The sequence below is a fragment of the Symphalangus syndactylus genome, chromosome 11 (genome assembly GCF_028878055.3).
Source record: "Symphalangus syndactylus isolate Jambi chromosome 11, NHGRI_mSymSyn1-v2.1_pri, whole genome shotgun sequence".
Classification (NCBI taxonomy): domain Eukaryota; kingdom Metazoa; phylum Chordata; class Mammalia; order Primates; family Hylobatidae; genus Symphalangus; species Symphalangus syndactylus.
The window spans coordinates 103713271-103730044 of NC_072433.2; the positions used below are offsets into that span (position 1 = coordinate 103713271).

Below are 16774 nucleotides of genomic sequence, written 5' to 3' on the forward strand. Positions count from 1 at the left end.
TCCATTCCTTCCCAGTTCAGGGTCTTTTATGGTTGGGAAGTGTATTAATCAGGGTTCTCCAGGGGACAGAATTAATAGGATATATCTATATATGAAAGAGAGTTTATTAGGGAGAATTGGCTCACACAATCACAAGGTGAAGTCCCATGATAGGCCATCTGCAAGGTGGGGAAGAAAGAAGTGAGTAGTGTCTCAGTTCAAGTCTAAAAGCCTCCAAGCCAGGGAATCTGACAGTGTAGACTTCAGTCTGTGGCTGAAGGCCCGAGAGCCTCCAGCAAACCACGGGTGCGCGTCCCAAAGTCTAAAGGCTGAAGAATCTGGAGTCTGATGTCCAACAGCAGGAGGAACAGGAGGAAGCATCTAGCACAGGAAAAAGAAGGCAACCAGGAGACTCAGCAAGCAAGGTGATTCCACCTTCTTCCCCTGCTTTTTTCTAGTCATGCTGGCAGACAATTGGATGGTGCCCACCCACACTGAGGGTGGGTCGTCCTCTCGCCATCCACTGACTCAAATGCCTATCTCCTCTGGCAGTACCCTCACAGACACACCCAGAAACAATACCCATCATCCAGGCATCCTTCATTCCAATCAAGTTGACACCTAATATTAATCATCACAGAAAGTAATGTTCAAACTCTTGAAAGCTGAGATAGGTGATCATGCACCAGCCGGGAGAAAGAAGGCCTTGGCTCAGACTCTTTCTTTCAAAATTTCTGCTAATGTTTGAAACATGTTAGAAATCCCAAAGTTCACTCATCACCCCATTGTTCCAGTTTGGTTTTGAAAGCAGCCACTTTATCTGCTGACTTGAAAACAGTTGTTGTTATCCCCTGAAGTGACAGATTGTGTTCATTGAGCAGGTTGAATGTGTCACACAAGTAAGCAAGTTTTGCAACCCATTCTGTGTCACTGAAATGCGCTGCCAGTGGTGCCTGTTTTTCTAAAAGAAATCTTTGGAGTGGCTCTCATAATTTAAAAACTCTGGCCAGTGATCTACCTTGAGAAAGCCATCTCACTTCTGTGTATAAGAGAGGACTTGTGTGCTCTGTATCCATCTCCTCTCAGAGCTACGCAGACAGATGTGAGTTATGGGTATGCACTTTATTGTGGTTGATAATTTTAATCATATCCTACAAAATGTTGTTAAGTGCAGGTGACATTTTTCGGCTAGCCAGCATTTTTCTAAGATGACACAGTGCATAGACTAATATTCAGAGGCAACCTCTTTGACCCAAATAGTGAAACCTGAAAGCTGTCTGGTCATGGCAGCCGCTCTGTCCATGCATACAATGACACAAAATGACCAATTCCATTTTCCTAATGTGTAATCATTCAAAGACTTGAATAGTGCTGCATCTGTGGTGTTAGTTGGCAACAAAAACACACATAATATACCCTCATGCACATCCTCCTGAAAAATATATTGCACAAAAACAACCACTGTTGCCTCGTTGTCAACATTGCTAGACTTGTCAACCTGGAATGTGTACCACAGTGATTTATTAATCCTCTCTAACAATTATGCCTCAATATCCTCTGCTTTTTCATCGATTCATCTAGTTATAGTGCTAGCTGAATGAGGAACACAAGGCACATTTTGAACCGCAGCCTCTCCTAAAAGTTCACAACAAATGTCCTTAGCAGTGGGCAGGATCAACTCTTCACCAATAGTAAAGGGCTTCTTAGCTTTAGCAATGTGGTTAGCCACTAAGAATGATGCTTTCAATGGAGACACATTTGATGAAATGGTGGCCTTCAATAATTGCTTCTGTTCTTTGTGTTCACAATTTTTTTTCTTTTGAAAAATTCCACAGGCTTGTCTTCTAATGCAGGGTGCTTGGTCTCTGTGTGGTGAAGCAGTTTTGAAGGTTTCATGGCTTCATTGAATAGCTGGTCGCCACATACTGTAGAAAGCAGGTTTGGAGAATGTGAATCCCCTGTTGCAATGAACCCATAATTTAAGGAGGACTCTTGGTATTTTCAAGTGCAGCTTTCTTTTTGTTGGCAGTCTTAGAGTCTTCTGCTGTCTCATCATTGGGTGTTTCCCCTTTTTGGAAGAAGCTCTCCAGTGATGTTTGCTTTTTACTCATTTTGGCTAGGGTTATCTTGTGGACTTACCAAAACTGTGACTGAGACAAGTGCACAGTGCAGAAAGAGGCATGAACAGAAATGGCAAATAAAATAATGGGTGGGCCATGCATGGACTAAAATAAGTGTCAGATTCTGACTTAAACTCTGCCACTAGATGCAGCTGTACAATTGAAGTACATCAACTCACTTGTACTGTAAAGGTTGCCACCAGATGCAGTTTAATTGTCACTTCCCACTCACTGACAGGGTTTTGATATGAGTCTGCAAACAATTGATGTACTATGGTGTCTGCACAGTCAAACCTCTCTACTAATGTTAGTCGGTGTTTGTGGCCACTCCCCAGCACTAGCACCACCACCTCAGCTCCATCTCAGATCATCAGGCATTAGATTCTCATAAGGAGTATGCATCCTAGACCCCTCACATGCACAGTTCACAAGAGGGTTTGCGTTCCTACGAGAATCTATTGCTGCAACTGATATGATAGGAGGTGAAGGTCAGGCAGTAATGCGAGTGATAGGGAGTGGCTGTAAATACAGATGAAGCTTTGTTTACTCACCCGCCACTCACCTCCTGCTGTGCAACCCTGTTCCTAACAGGCCATTGACCAGTGACAGTCTGTAGCTCAGAAGTTGAGGACCCTGTCATAGAGTGTACTTACATACCTAGATGGTATAGTCTATTACACACCAGGCTATATGGTATAAACCTATTGCTCCTAGGATATAAACTCGTACAGCCTATTACTGTACTGAATACTTTAGAGAATTGTAATACAATGGTAGGTATTTGTGTATCTAAACATATCGAGACATAGAAGAGGTACAGTAAAAATATGGTATTATGTAATCTCATGAGACCAGCCTCATATATGGAGTCTGTTGTTGACTGAAACATTGTTATGGGGCACATGACTATATATGATTTTTATAAGTTACTTTTGGAACTAATTTTTGTTGTCACAACACTCATGCTTTTATTTTTTCCTTTAATTGTTTAAACTTTTGTTGACTTACCAAACCAAAGGGGAGAAATTTTTTTTTTTTTTTCAGAAGGAGTCTTGCTCTGTCGCCCAGGCTGGAGTGCAGTGGTGCAATCTCAGTTCAGTGTAAGCTCCGCCTTCCGGGTTCATGCCATTCTTCTGCGTCAGCATTCTGAGTAGCTGGGACTACAGGCGCCCGCCACCATGCCCGGCTAATTTTTTGTATTTTTGGTAGAGACGGGGTTTCACCGCATTAGCGAGGATGATCTCAATCTCCTGACCTCGTGATCCGCCCCCCTCGGCCTCCCAAAGTGCTGGGATTACAGGCATGAGCCACTGCACCTAGCCGCAAAGGGGAGAAATTTTAAGTATGGTGGCTGTATACTTATTATTGGCTCTTTTATCCTGGGCTATTCTGGCTTTTCTTGTACAGTTGATTAACAGGCAATCAAATGGTTTGATTTCCCTGATTTCCTCTGTCTACCTCCCTGTGACTGCACAGATCTGTTCGTGTTGCCGGGCTGGTTTTATAGGCAGGGTGTTCTGTTTGCATGTCTCTGGGACCAACAGTAGCCAACTCAAGGAAAAACCAGGAACAATAAGAGGCTGCTTTTATGGGATTTACTGCAAAGTAGTGGGAGAGTTTATGGAGTCAAAGAAAATGATGAAGGATCAGACCTGGGCAAGAAGAGAACCAGAGCAGCTCCAGGAATATAGGAGACAGAAAAAGTCTCTTCCAAGTCCTAGCCTGGAGGCAAATGAGCTCCAGCTGTTCTAGGGCTGCATATATTCTGCTCCCAGCTCACATTCCAATGAAGTGTGACTAGGGCCCCGGGAGGGTGGGTCCCTTGATGAAGCTCCCTGCAGGTTTGCATCCAGTGGAGGAAATTTCCCAAAATAAAAACTACCTTTTTTTTTTTTTTTTTTTTTTTTTTTGAGACAGAGTCTCGCTCTGTCGCCCGGGCTGGAGTGCAGTGGCGCAATCTCGGCTCACTGCAAGCTCCGCCTCCCGGGTTCACGCCATTCTCCTGCCTCAGCCTCGGAGTAGCTGGGACTACAGGCGCCCGCCACCGCGCCCGGCTAATTTTTTGTATTTTTTTAGTAGAGACGGGGTTTCACCGTGGTCTCGATCTCGTGACCTCGTGATCCGCCCGCCTCGGCCTCCCAAAGTGCTGGGATTACAAGCGTGAGCCACCGCGCCCGGCCTTTTTTTTTTTTTTTTTTTTTGAGACGGAGTTTTGCTCTTGTTGCCCAGGCTGGAGTGCAATGGTGCAATCTTGGCTCACTGCAACCTCCGCCTCCTAGGTTCAAGCGATTCTCCTGCCTTAGCCTCCCGAAAGTAGCTGGGATTACAGGCATGCACCACCATGCCTGGCTAATTTTGTATTTTTAGTAGAGACGGGGTTTCTCCATGTTGGTCAGACTGGTTTTGAACTCCCGACCTCAGGTGATCCGCCCACCTTGGCCTCCCAAAGTGCTGGGATTACAGGCTTGAGCCACTGCGCCCAGCCAAAACTGTACCTTTTAACATCAGAAGGGAAATGGAAGTTAGGCAGCCCAAAGAGCAGATGTATACTCTACCATTAGTTCCTGCAGTCATCTAAATGGCCAGTAGCAGATTGGATCTTAAAGGCATTTAGGACATTCATTCAATACAAGTACATCTTTTAACTAGCAATATACCTTATTTAAAAAAATCATCTTCACACCTACATTTGGAAAAGAGTTATTATTTTTAAAAACAGCTTCATATTCATTAGCTGCTGCTAAAAAACTTGTTGGGGTAGATAGAAACCGAATTAACATGCCCTCTTCTGAGGTGAAAACTGGAGGTGCTGGATATTCAAGGCACTTGTCCCAGGTCACACTGATGCCTTAAAATTATAATCAGGGCTCCAGCTGAGTTTCCTTATGTATAGTTTCTGCACCTCCTGCCCCATCTAAAAAAGTCGCGGCATATATTAGGAAGCTGCATGACAGAAAGAAAAGTGCTTTGGAAAGGTGAGATTCAAGTTTGGCTTCAACATCTGTGAGCTGGATGGTCTGCTTACCTGAGGCCTCCTGGCTGGCTCTCTCCCATGGATGACAAAAGAATAACATGGCATAATAGATAAGACAAGGCTTTATAAAGTGTCATGCAATTGTGAAATGTTATGATTTTCCTCATTCACACTCTAAATTCTCCTTATATGTGTAGGCATTTAGTGACATTATCATTGACTACTACACCATCTGCTAGTTGAGCATGTGAGCAGTATCAATGCAAGGTGTATTCTCTATGCTTATCAATGTGGTTGAAATCAATGAACTCAGTGCTTCAAACCTGAATCACATTTTCTTCAATTTGTGTTGTTGCTACCTGCTAAGAATGCAGTAGTAAAGGTGTTCAATTTCCAAAGAATAATTAAGCAAGGACACTGTGTCCCATCTTTAATGAAATGCAGATTTCACATTAAAACCAGATCCTTCATTTTTAAAGGTTGGATAGAATAACACCTAAAAAAAGAATTCCAACTGGTTAAATTTAAGCTGCTGAAAAAAAAAAGTTTAATGTAAGATTATTCTTGGTACAGAAACATTTTCACTTGGCTGTGAATTGGATACATTTGAAAATCATTTTAAGCTCTTGCTTTTGGAATTGTGTGTGATCAGGGAGATCATCAAACAAATGTCAATAGGCATGTTAGACTCAGTAACACTGCTTCCCTCATTCTAATGAGCTATTTTATGAGAATAGGTTAAGGTGGTTTCTGCTTAGGAAAAGGGGGTTTTCTGATTGCAGATAGCTTTGCAGTGATTGGTCACAAAAGGCTGATGGTATTATTGTAGGTGTTGGCCTCCTTATTTGAGCTTGGCTCACTCCAGTGCCTGGAACAGACACTTGTCTTGCTTATTTAAAACTTATTTACCTATCCTTATGAATCTGAAGTACCATATGGCAGATGTAGCCTTTTCAAAAGACATGCCAACTGATGTCTCTGTTGCATATCTTATGCATATAATTATAATAATAGATTAGATTTAATGAACTTATACTATGAACCAGAGACCAGGCTGATCACTATACATATTTATTTTTACCTCACGCCATGAACATAGAAATCATTGAAGAAGATAAAGTGACTTACCTGGCCATTTTATGGCCATTTAGCACCTATAAACTTGGCCATCGCTGGCTTAGAGGAGGAAAAAAATATTTAAAAAAAACATTTTTTCTTCAAACGTAGAGATTTTTGTTTTCTTGCTGCTTTGCCAAAGAAAGAGCCCTAAACAAAAAAAGGAGGATAGTTCTTTCCCATCCTATCCTGTTGCGTTATCATCACCCAGATTGGATGAAGAGGGTAAAGACTCATGCCAGCCCCTCTAATGCCTCAAACCCTGTGTGCTGTAATAGACTCAAAACAGGAAAGAAAGGAGAACAGTTCTCATCCCTGTCCTATGCCACTCCTGCCAGACAGAGCTGTTGGCATATGCCCAACCAGGCAGGCGGCCCTTTTTGTGAGTCTTTCCTTTGGCTACCCGTGAAACCTGGTCATGGAGTCAGCCTTGGAGGACCTTTCCGGGAGAGCCATGAAGCCACTAGGCTGCCTTGCCTGCTGTGGGCCTTGGGGCTTCAGTCACGGCTCTGTTGACAGGAGAGTAGCTGAATTATAATAATAGTCTTTCCTTCCACCTCACGGGGGTGTCGTTAGCATGAGATGACATAATAGATGTAAAAGTTTTTTTGAACAGTATAAAAATATAAGTCAAGCCGGGCGCGGTGGTTCACGCCTGTAATCCCAGCACTTTGGGAGGCCGAGGCGGGCGGATCATGAGGTCAGGAGATCGAGACCATCCTCGCTAATGTGGTGAAACCCTGTCTCTACTAAAAATACAAAAAATTAGCCAGGCGTGGTGGCGGGCGCCTGTAGTCCCAGCTACTTGGGAGGCTGAGGCAGGAGAATGGCGTGAACCTGGGAGGCGGAGCTTGCAGTGAGCCGAGATTGCGCCAGTGCACTCCAGCCTGGGCGACAGAGCGAAACTCTGTCTCAAAAAAAAAAAAAAAATACATATATATATATATAAAAGTCGAAATAATAAAAGAACAAAGAGCATTATGATTACAATGATGTCAGAGCACTCCACCCCAGGATCCTTGGAGCTGTCAATGACAGAACAAATTCTCTCTGCAGGCCCCAGGGTTTTCCCTCAAGGTTTTAGCAGATTTATCTAAAACTAGCCACTCTCTTAGAGAAACAGAAGAATGGAAAAAGTTCAGTGAGCTGCTATTTGGGGCCAGATACTACACCAAAGTTTCTCTCACACACATATATACACATTTGCATATCCACAGATACGTAAGACATACACATAGGAGAGGTGTAAATGTTGACAGAGGGGAAAAGTATAATCCAGATGTAGTGGCAACTTCTCAGCTCTTATAGATCTGCGTCAGATTATCTTAAGCCCCAACTCTGCAGCAGGCATAGCACCCCTAAGTCTTTCCAAAATTTCTGCAGTTTCCCCAGGTGTCTAGTGGTTATGCCAGCTTTTATGGTTTCTGTTCTTGGGTTTCCATTTCTTGCAGGCCGCAGACTCTGCTGCATAACATGGACAACACAGAGAAGCTCAGGCTTTGATTTCAACAATCAACATAATCCGTCCCAAATATACTAGTAGATTTTGCTGGAATGAATAGAGTTAAGTGGATGTGCAGGTGGGATTTAATTTACAAAGCAACAGTGAGGTTTACATGCCAACACTGATCAGTTCAGGAGGTATAATCCATGCTGAAATGGCTGTTGATCACCCCTTTCAAGGGGGTATTGAGAGCCTTTCTCCAAATGCCTGCTCTTCTCCCTGTTCCTCCTCACTTCTGTCTACCTCCCCACACCCCACATTCCTAATCCCACATCCCATATCCCTGTTTTAGAAGCCAATAACTGGTTTCCTTTCCCTGTCTCAAGCAGAACAACCCTCACAATCCCTGAGTGGTGGGTGGGGCTACTTCTGTTCCACAGGTGCTCTTTCAAAAACTGAAGGAGGCTTCCCAAGTGAATCCAGACAATAAATTGTCTTTGCCTCCTTCCACAAGTGTGAAATAATTACATATTACCCAAATCCTGCAGCCCATCAGGGCTGAACACAGATTACAAAATCATATTCAATACTGTTTAACAATAACTTTAAATGGATCACTCACTGAAATCTTGAGGTTAAACACAATCGTTCTGAAAATCTAGCTGAGCTCTAACATTCTATGTTGCTTTGTTATTCTATTGAGAGAAGGAGGGGAGGGGCGTTTATTCCTGTCAGTTAAAAAAAAAAAAAAGATGAACTGTGCAAAAATAATGTAAAGGGAACACCCACTATTCCTGTCCCTTCTCAAATGTCACGTCGCATTGATCCTGGTGAGCCAGGAAGTCACTTAATGCATTCTTTAAAAAGTCAGACTGTCCAGGGAAAGAAGGACACCTTCTTTCACTTCCAATCAGCCAACCCATCACTCCTTTCCTCCATTTGTAAGTCTGTGGAGTAACTTAAAAGGCATGAGTCATGTTCTGAAAATCAAACATGCGCATGCAGAGCATGCAAAATGAACCGCGGAGAGAGTCGGCATTAGAGACACAATGCGGCCTTTGTGAAACATGACAACATCCCTGGGGACCGAGGTTTCTGAGTGTTTCTGAACTGAGGAGAGTAATAACAGGGTCCAGGGTTTGCCAGAGAGTGTGTCATAACATGGAGATTTTAGGAAAAGTGTGGAGTCCCTTTAATCAGCACTGAGAGGAGCTTGCTAATAGTGCCTTTTTGTCAGTTGTTTATGTGGTGGGTGGGTCAGCGTCAGAACTTTACCCTTTTATTGTTATGAAAATGTGTAGAGTGTTTATCTATTTTCTTTCCCTTTTTCAAGGAAACATTTGCAAAATGTTAATTACAGAGATTCTAGCTTTACCTTTCCTGAAAGATGAATTCTGAAACATTACTTTCACTTGGGATCACCTCTCTTTAATGGGGGACTTTAGTTTCAGTGACTTTGCCTGTCACTCGGAGCAGGGTTTGTGCTCCAAAGGAATCTCTTGGGATCTACCATTTGTCTGGGGGACAGGGATATTATTTTGGGCTGTGAAGTCTGTCTGCTAAAAAAAAACGCTGAGAGGATACCAACCACACACAAACGTAGGAATTTCTGCTTGTTAAGCCTTTCCGTCTGCAGGGGAGTTGTTGCATTATTTCTTATAGCTGTTGTTCAATGAGAGAGTAGTACGTTTGAGTCTCTGATCTCATCTCCCAAAGTTTATTGTGAAACTTTCATATGAGCACCGGTGTTCCTGGATTACAAAATGACACCATTAAGGCAATTCTTATTGTCGTGGATAATTGCCATAGAAAGGGGAATAGGGGCCGGGCGCGGTGGCTCACGCTTGTAATCCCAGCACTTTGGGAGGCGGAGGTGGGCGGATCACGAAGTCAGGAGATCGAGACCATCCTGGCTAACATGGTGAAACCCCATCTCTACTAAAAATACAAAAAAATTAGCCGGGCGTGGTGGCGGGCGCCTGTAGTCCCAGCTACTCGGAGAGGCTGAGGCAGGAGAATGGCGTGAACCTGGGAGGCGGAGCTTGCAGTGAGCCGAGATTGCGCCGCTGCACTCCAGCGTGGGCGACAGAGCGAGACTCTGTCTCAAAAAAAAAAAAAAAAAAAAAAAAAAAAAAACAGAAAGGGGAATAGGATAGACAACTAGAAAAAAGAATGAAAGTAAACACTTATGGGGAATATTGTGCTTTAGAAAAAGGCATTGCAATGTAATAGCATGATGATTTAATCCCAGATTCATAGTGATTTAATGAAATAAGCATCATCCACAGGCTCAAAACATGTGTTTACAGAGGTAGATGGAATAGCAGATATTTCTGTTGTAAAGTAGTGATTTTTTTGTGTCCAAAATGTATCTTCAAAAGGCATATAGTCCTTTGAGGTCTGAAAATACCTATAGTTTTCTTTTTATGCTCCTTGTGTTTAGCACTCATTGTTTTATCTTGGAAGACACCTTCTATTTCTATGTACAGCCATTGTAGTAGGATTTACATTTCAGCCGGCAGCAATCCCTAAGACTAACAGAAAAGCTGGAAGGAACAAGAAGACTTCTTATTTTAGCTGTCATAAATGATGATTGGGTTTATAAAGGACTTAAGATATAATGATAGGGAAAATTCATAACCTAATGCTTTCAAATCAATTTCATGTTCCGCTTTTAATTAGAATCAGCCTTCTCTCTTTTTCATTTGCTATGTAACATACCTTTCCTTAATTTCTGGGAGGAAAACCCCCTCAAAACGGGTGGAAAAACTGTTGATTTAGAATCATGTCATAAAATAGAACTAAAGGAAAGGGGTGAACTGACTGCCTCAGACTGAAACAGAGCTCTGTTCAGGGTTGGTCCCTCTGATTGTGCTGTTGATGGCAGAGAGAGAGCAAGGCAAACACAAAATTGTTAATGTGGCAACTAACACAATCCTAACCATAAATACTTGCCAAAGCTGGAATGCAGGATTTCAATGAACCCACCTAGTCTTTTATCCCACTGACATAATTTAAATCATGGAGCTGGTTTCCACACATGACTAGAAACCCCACCTCAGTGTGGTTTTCAATATAATGTTCACCTCATCATACATTGATTTCCAAATCTTTGGTCCCTAACTTTCCTTTACAAGGCCTTGGTTTTCTCCAGTTACAGGACTTCGTTTAAGTTATACATGTAATTCTCAACGTTTCTTTGAGTACAGACCTGAGAAATTGTTACTGAATAAAAAGATTCAGCAATTGTAGTTTAACACTGTCCTGTCCTGAGCTCTTGAATTCCGCTTCTTTCAGTCTTCATTTGCCCCTACACTAGGATACGGTGGCCACTTTTTCCCCATGAACTTCTTCATGTTTTTTGACTTAAAGAAAAACTCTCATGTTTTGGTATTTTTTCAAATTTGAAGCAGGAGATTAGAAGATTCTGATGTTATTCTAAATGAATGTTAAAAAAAAAAAAAAAGCCCAACACTCAGAAATGAAGGTAATATAGAACTGAATAAAAACCAAAACACAGTTTGAATAAATAAAATTCACCAGATTTTTCTTCTTGGATATCAGCCTTTTTATGGTTTTGGGTGCCTAGTCACTGAAAATCTTTGCTCATTTTTTTTTTTAAACATAGTAACATATATAGATATTCCAGTAGCTAATTGCAATTATTCACCCTAGACAAAGACAAAAAAATGAGTTTTTCTTTTTCTAATTTCTTAGCTTGTGTGCAGAGTTGCCATTCCAGATGGGGCCCATTATGTGATGTATTTCAAAGGGAAACATTTCTTGAAGTTGCTGAAAAAATGTTTATTAAGGAAATAAGAGCTGCTGAAGCAAAGACACGTGTTATCTACTTCTTCAATTAGTGGCAAAATTCTGGTAGTATTCCTAAAGAGCTGCAGGGGTTCTAATTGAAATATTCTAATCCTTCCTCTTCCCAACCCACCCAATGCCATTGTCAATAGGGGGAAAGAATCATACCATTAAATTCTAGGTAAAACCATTTCTGTTTTTGTAGCAGTGAGAAAGGGTTGCACTATTTTTGGTTCTTGCATCATTTATTAGAAGTTTTTCTCAGTAGGACAGCAAACAATTATCTGAAGCAGCTGGGTTACGTGAAGGACTGATCACATGTTATAACACACAGAGGAATTATGGATTATGGAAAGATGAACAATGTAATTATGCTCATGGAGTGTCACTTATTAATTTTAAGGTGAGATTTGTAATAATTTCATAATAGCTGTAACAGTCGGAGCAAATGTCTGGATTCGCAAGGGTCTCCAAAGTTTAAAATTGGTTCATAAATTTAATTTTGTTAAAATGTGGTTCCAGTTGCTGGAAAGTTTTTGTTTCAAGGAGAATGAAATCCTGCAAGCGATGAAGACAAAATCTAAAACTTAAAATTCTTGTTTTAACAACTTTTATTCATTGCAACTCCATTTTCTTCCTGGGTTAGTGTAGAGATGGATTCATAAAGGATAGCTCTCAACTATCTTGTATTTCCTATGAGTAATTGTGCAAAGGTGAAAAGATGACATAATCACAGCAATTAACTTCTTTTCTGGCTCCGCTATGGTAATTGTTAAGAAACATCACCTGTGGGAATCCCAGCAATCACCCCAAAATCAGGGCTACCTCTGCTTTTCCGAAGTACCTTCCCTAATCTGTTTAGCATAGTTTCTCTCTATTACACTTTTCATTGCCTCTTTCACTTTCTTTATCCCAGTTTTCTTATTAACATTATTGCTAATTAGGAATCTAAAGTAGGCCGCCTTTTCAAAACAGAATGAGTACTATTTCTTTTCCAGGTAAGTGGGTGGTATTTGCAGCAAGCAATTAAAATGCACTTTACCCAATTAAAAAAAAAAAAAAGACTAATGATAACAATAGTTAAAAAACAACAACACAAAATGAGAGTGAAAAACTTAAGTGACCTCAAAATTAAGCTGTGTTAGTCAGCTGTGATATGACCAGAAAATAATGCATTATAGCGAACACAGTTTTCTAAGCAGTGGCTCTTTGGCCATCTGACATAAAGTAAAAAATAAAAGAAAATAAAATCATAATTCTCCCAAGTCTATTATATTTTTAAATTTTTTACAGCTACTAGATAGCTATAGGATTTTAATTTTCACTTTTGAGTATTTTTTTTTCCAAATGGAAATAGCTTTATTTTTTTTAGCCTATCAATGTAATGGGTACACACTATTAATAATTCAAATAAAGTAAAAATTACCCCAAATCCCCAGTGAAAAACTGCTAAAATTTAGTGTCTATATTTACAGTACTTTTTATATGACATATGAGTGTAGAAAACAGGTACAAATATATGCAAATATATTTTAGTAAAAATTCATTTATTCAACAATATTTATGGAGCACCTACTATGAACATGCAATAGAAAACCATAGTGAGCAAAACAGACATGGTCCTTTTACTCGTGGTGCCCACCAGCCTACCAGAGAATAGAGATATGAATTAAAGAATCTTAAAACTGAATATATTATCACAAATGTGGCAAGTACTACGAAGGAGGGGCACACAGTATAAGACCTTATATTAGGGGAAAGAGACTTCATCGGGGATGTCAAGGAAGGTTTTTCTGAGAAAGTTATAATACTGAGTATGGATTCAAGGAAGAGTCAGAGGACAGATAGTACCTAGAAGAAGATGAGGATGAGGGGAAAGAAGGGATCTAGAGCAGCTGAGCTTTCCAGGCAGAGGAAGCTTCTTGATTAAAGGTTTTCTGAGAGGAGATAGCTTGTGCATTTGAGAAAGAAAGGCTAACATCCAGAGAATACGTTTGTCACATTAGAAGACAAGCCCAGAGTGGTGGATAGAAAGCAACACCTCAAAGAGCCTTGTGATTCTGCTGGGAACATGGTTCTCAACCTTAAGAGTAAGTGAAAGCAATGACTGAAGGATGGAGGTAATATGTGTTTCATTAAGCTTCAGTGTGGAGGATTGATGGAGAGGGGCAAAATGGATGCAAGGGAATCCAATTGAAGGCTATCATGGGAGAAGGGGAAGAGAGATGATGGCAGCATGAACTAGGGTCAAGTGGTGGAGTTGGAGATTCGAGAACATGGCAATGAATTTTAGGTGAGGAATAAGAGAGGCGTCTTTAAAACCTTTTGTTTTAGGCCGGGCGCGGTGGCTCACGCTTGTAATCCCAGCACTTTGGGAGGCCGAGGCGGGCGGATCACGAGTTCAGGAGATCGAGACCACGATGAAACCCGGTCTCTACTAAAAATACAAAAAAAAAATTAGCCAGGCGTGGTGGTGGGCGCCTGTAGTCCCAGCTACTTGGAGAGGCTGAGGCAGGAGAATGGCGTGAACACGGGAGGCGGAGCTTGCAGTGAGCCGAGATTGTGCCACTGCACTCCAGCCTGGGCGGCAGAGTGAGACTCCGTCTCAAAAGAAAAAAAAATAAAAGCTTTTGTTTTTTTGACTATAATGCTATTGTTTTTCTTATTGATTCATAGGATCTATTTGTCTATATATTATGCCTGGCTATTATTCCTTTTTTTTGTTATACGTCCCACATATTTTGTTTTGGTTTATCTTTGTCTTTGAATTCTGTTTATGTTTTTTTTCAATTGAGAGTTTGTTTTTCACAGTTTTATTTGTCAATTTATTCCTCTTTGAGATTTTTGTGTCTCCTAATGCTTTTATGATAATATTTATTTGGGTTTTAAAAATCTATTTGAAATCCGTTTTGGGGTTTAAACTCATATTTTCTAAACGGGTAAACAATTGTATTTATACATTTATCATTCATTACTCACTAATTTGAAATAAACTTACACACACATACAGACACACTCACACATATGCATACATATAGCAGGTATTTGGTAAGTTATTCTAGTCCATTGTTCTGGCTGACTTTTCCTGTCTTAATTATGCACTGTTTTAATCAGGATAGCTTTATAGTATATATACTTTACTCTTCTTGTGTGTTTTCTACAGAAGTCTGGAAACCCAGCTTGTCAGCTCCATAAAAGGAACTGTTGAGATTTTACCTGATATTGCACTAGATTTATAGATTAATTTGAAAGGAATCGACAGTTTTTACAAAACTGGGTCTTCCTAGCTAGCAATGTGATATGTCTCTTCATTCATCAAAGTCTTCTTTTATGTCCTTCAGTAAAGTTTTACGATTTTATTCATATAGGTCTGAAGGCAAAAGTATTTTGTTTGCTTCAAATTATCTTGTAGTTTCCTACTTCTTGATTTCAGTCAAGTGTGCATAAATAAACCCATCTTTTTTTTTTGAGACGGAGTCTCGCTCTGTCGTCCAGGCTGGAGCGCAGTGGCGCGATCTCGGCTCACTGCAAGCTCCGCCTCCCAGATTCACGCCATTCTCCTGCCTCAGCCTCTCCGAGTAGCTGGGACTACAGGCGCCCGCCACCACGCCCGGCTAATTTTCTTTTTTGTATTTTTAGTAGAGATGGGGTTTCACCGTGGTCTCGATCTCCTGACCTCGTGATCCGCCTGCCTCGGCCTCCCAAAGTGCTGGGATTACAAGCGTGAGCCACTGCGCCTAGCCAATAAACCCATCTTTTCTGTTGAAAATATTTAGGCTGATAATTTTGAGGTTTTTATACAGCAGATAATTAAGATATCTCCCCTCTCCAAAAGGTTTGCCATTTGTTCCAGGCAGGAGCAGGTGAGGAAGGTAATTTTTTTTTCTCTTGGAATTAATGCCTTTATGGAGAATTTCAAACCAACCTCTCTTTGCAAGTAAAGGCTTGCCTTCTCTAGCACAAAGTTTAATGTGGGCAGGAAATAAGTATCTATGGCTGTATATCTACATCTTTAGAGACACACTCTATGATGATTTGGACATATTCCTGTATAATTCCTCTGCTGATACATGTTCAAGGTCCCACTGAAAAATTACTCATCTTCACCCTTGTATGTTTATCTGCTTGCTGGTCTTTCTCTTGCCTACTACCTCTTAGATTCGTTGAAGGGTCAAGACAGTCCAGCCATAAGCCCTTAAGCAGTGACCCTGAAGTTTATCTTGTATGTTTTTGAAAGACATTCTCTTCTTTGCCGCCTCCTGCCGAGATAAAGAAGGAAGTTATTATCAGATGTTATAGTTGATAATGCACATAGAAGTATGCACAAAAAAATCAAAGACTTCAAATGTATTTATCTGTTTAACGGATTCAGCATTCCTTGTTCAAACAGCTTTGCTTAAAATTGTTCTTTCAGCCTCCAAGTTAAGCTTGTGTCTGGTAGCCACAACTTGATTTAAGTTAGAGGCACGGTGAATTCCCTGAGAGAGCTGGCAGGGACAAAACTGGGTTTTCTCAACCTTTTCATCTCCTCCCTATTTGTCCTCAGACTCTACAATTTTGCTTGCATGTGAAGCTCCGTCAATGATGCTCGTGTCTTCATTTTATAGCTGTAGCCTGGGCTCTGCAATGGTGATGGCTTGCCGTTTACTATCTATTTCATTTGGGATTAATACTTTCCTGTTATACTTACTGTTCAGCCCCACTCTCCTGCCTGGTACTGTAATACACTGCTTTCAGTATTCTAATGGGATCGCACGAGTCTGCCATCACTAGCTTGATTTTTAACAGGAAACTAGGACAATAAGAGCCTTGAGAAAGTGAATGTGAGAAATGTATGCTTCTGTCTAGGGACATTAGTGCAAACTGAAAACAACACTATCTTCTATTGCTTGCTTCTACCACCCCATTTTCACCAGTAAATAACTAGAGCCCTTCCCTGCACTATTGGCATGAACAAAGAAAAATGGCTTCATCTATCAGGGGCTTCACTTTGAGATGTAAAATATCACTTTCTTTGTAAACATATAATTGTCACCTGCTGGCTGCTTTCATTCCTTCCACTCAAAACTCAACTCTAAGCAAATTCTTCGTTCAAAGAGCAAACCTTGAACCAAGAATAAATAAACCTATTATTATTATTATTAACAAATGACATTTTAAAAGAAAAACTCAGGAAACCTAGTGGCAGATAAATATTAACAACTCCTTCATGCATTAATTGAACTTAAGTGGATAACCAGTAAGGCTTTGTGGGAACCAGGTCCATTTAGAGCTGGTCTTTGGGGAAGGGACTTCTGGTTTTTTCCAAACCTGGTTAGTGATGCTCCAGGT

At 40.8% G+C, this 16774-nt stretch overlaps 1 pseudogene across 1 annotated transcript in view; it reads left to right on the top strand.

The window, feature by feature from the left end:
* Positions 1-16774, top strand: part of LOC129493045 (small ribosomal subunit protein eS17-like) — a 145626-nt pseudogene that overhangs the window by 71065 nt on the left and 57787 nt on the right. The gene's annotated exons all lie outside the window — the stretch shown is intronic.